This window comes from Lactuca virosa, chromosome 6, assembly GCF_052849685.1.
Source record: "Lactuca virosa cultivar CGN04683 chromosome 6, Lactuca_virosa_CGN04683_v6, whole genome shotgun sequence".
Classification (NCBI taxonomy): domain Eukaryota; kingdom Viridiplantae; phylum Streptophyta; class Magnoliopsida; order Asterales; family Asteraceae; genus Lactuca; species Lactuca virosa.
In genome coordinates this window covers 61,036,074-61,039,084 of record NC_136431.1, presented here as the reverse complement: position 1 = coordinate 61,039,084, position 3,011 = coordinate 61,036,074, and positions in this window count along the sequence as shown.

The window sequence follows — 3,011 nt, the reverse complement described above, 5'->3', positions numbered from 1 at the left end:
AATTCGAGTCTAAACTTTAAAAATTCGTATATTTCGTATACGAGCTCCGTTTTCAACGTTCTTTATATCCACACGTAGGCGGGAACGTACTCTACAACTTTTGTTTAGACTCCGTCGGCTAATTTTGAATTTATTTTAAATTTATATTTTTAATAGGCCGGGACAGGATTGGTCCGTTAAAAATTCATAACTTCTTCATCGACGTCCGTTTTCGTCTGTCTTTTTATCGATGCGCTACTATTTACGAGATCTTCGATTCTCGTTTAGGTTGTGTCGGCTAAAAACCGCTCGATCTAATATTCGAACTTCGGGCTGTACATTGCTAAGCCGAAACTTCGAAAAATCATAACTTCTTCATACGAAGTCAGATTTGGGCGTTCTTTTCATGGACGCTCTCGGCTTAACGTTTTATACGACTTTCATTTAGATCACTAAGGCTATAGGTCGCTCTATCGAAACTTCACTATTTACGCTTCCCGGTACCGTGCCGGTTCCATCACGAAACTTCGACGGGTCATAACTTCTTCGTTATAACTCGGATTTCGGCATTCTTTATATCTCCGGAATCCTTGTTTCGACCACTACAACTTTATGTAAAGATATCGGGCTTATCTCACACTTTAATTTTAACGCTTATTTTTATTATTTATTTATTATACGCTTATAAATAAGTAATAAACATATAAATACACACAGTTCACATAATACTCAAGTAATTAATCTTTATTACTTCAAAAATAGTTACAATAGTTGACCTAGACTATTACATCATCTAAAATGCTTAGCCCTGAAACACGGACGTTACAGCAGGAAGGTCAAGGCCGAGCATCAGCGGCCTCATGGCAAGGTTCAGCCGCTACCCATTCCCATGTGGAAGTGGGAAGAGATCACTATGGACTTCATGACGAAGTTACCTAGGAAGGCGAGGGGTGTGGACGCCTATAGGTGATTGTCGACAGATTGACGAAGAGTGCCCACTTTATTCCGATCTCTTAGAATATATCCGCTGAGAAGTTGGCGGATATTTATATGCGAGAGGTGGTGGCTAGACACGGGGTGCCAGTGTCAGTGGTCTCTGACAGGGATGTTCGGTTTACATCTAGGTTCTGGAAAAAGTTCCACGAGGAACTGGGCACTCAACTGCATTTTAGCACGACGTACCACCCCCAGACAGATGGCTAGAGCGAGAGAATGATCCAGACCCTTGAGGATATGCTTCGAGCATGTGTGTAGGATTTTGGAGGGAGTTGGGATACGTACCTTCCACTGGCGGAGTTTTCATACAATAACAACTACCATGCCAGTATCGACCGACCTCCATTTGAGATGTTGTATGGTAGGAGATGCAGGACCCCGATTTGTTGGGGCGAGGCTGGATACCGGGTCATGGGGAGAACTAAGGTAGCGCTCAAGACTACTGGACTGATTCAGCAGGTGCGTGACCGGCTGCGGGTCGCACAGAGCCGTCAGAAAAGTTATGCTGACCGGTGGCGATCGGATCTCGAGTTCCAGGCGGGGGACTTTGTGCTACTAAAGTGTCACCATGGAAGGGAATCATCAGGTTTTGGAAGAGGGGAAAGCTAGGATTCTGATATATAGGACCGTTCAGGATTACGGCCCGGGTGGGCAAGGTGGCCTATTGGTTGGATCTACCGGATGAGCTTAGTCAGATTCACAACACCTTCCATGTGTCACAGCTTCGGAAGTGTGTCACAGACGAGGCCGCAGTCGTTTCTCTGGACGATATTTAGGTGGATGAGAGCATGAACAACATTGATAGGTCGGTTGCAATCTTAGATAGGAAGACGAAGGTTCTTCAGAACAAGGAAGTGAAGCTGGTAAAGGTGCAATGGCAGCACCACAGGGGCTCCGAGTGGACTTGGGAGCCGGAGGACGAGATGCAAGACCACTACCCGGATTTATTTGGGTCAGCAGACTTCGAGGATGAGGTCTAGTTCAAGTGGGGGACACTTGTAACACCTGTTCCAGGTATTGATTAATTTATATAATTTTTAGGGTTTTGTGCATGGACTCGGCGAGTTGGGGTGCTCCAACTTGTCGAGTAGAGACTATCATGAGGACGCGGGGTTCGGGTTCTACTCGACGAGTTGGAAGGCCCCGACTCGACGAGTAGGAGCTGTTAAGAGAAACCCTAATTTTTAGGGTTTGCACCCTATTTAAAGAACATAATCCGCCTCTTGTGGCCTCCCTTATCATCCTATTAGCCAGAGAAAACCCTAGTTCGACCTTGCACCTTCTTGAGTGAGAGTAAGAGCTTTTGTGAGTAATTTTGGGGTATTTGTGAAGGATTCCAGAGCTTGAAGAGGAAGGAGCAAGGAGAGAAGCAGTAGATCTGACATTTACTCTGTATTGGCCATCATCTTGAGGTATAAAGTCGTCACCTTGATCTCTAGTTGATTAGATCTCTTTTCTTGGAAGTAAATGGCCATTTTTGGTGCAAAATAGAGTCAAACTCGGATCTGGACTTATAACACGGATATGGTTCCAGATCTGGACCTATCTAGGTCCCCAATGACATAAAGTTGCTCACTTTATGCAGCTTAGCCCCTTTCCATGCACAAAAACCTTGTAAGAAGCCTAATTTTGATGTTATGGCCTTGGAGGGCCTTGCATGCACGTAAAGTTTCCAACTTTACGTGGTATCTGCACTAGGGGAGGTTGGATCTGAAGTTTGGGACCTTAGATCCCACTGAAAAGGGTTGAACATGAAAGGGACTGAAGGAACTCGTCGAGTCCCTTAGTTGACTCGACGAGTCGGGGTAGGGTTTGCCCGTTTCTGAGTTTCTAGATGAGTGCAGTGAAGGATTACGGTTTTGGTCTAAACGGACATTAGTTTTCTGGACGTTTGATGAACTCGACGAGTCACTAGGGTGACTCGGCGATTTGATGCGGGATTCAGTGGAATGGACTCGGGAGGAACTCGACGAGGTGCTAGATGCACTCGACGAGTTGAGGTCAACATGGACTGTTGACCTTGACTTTGACCAGGG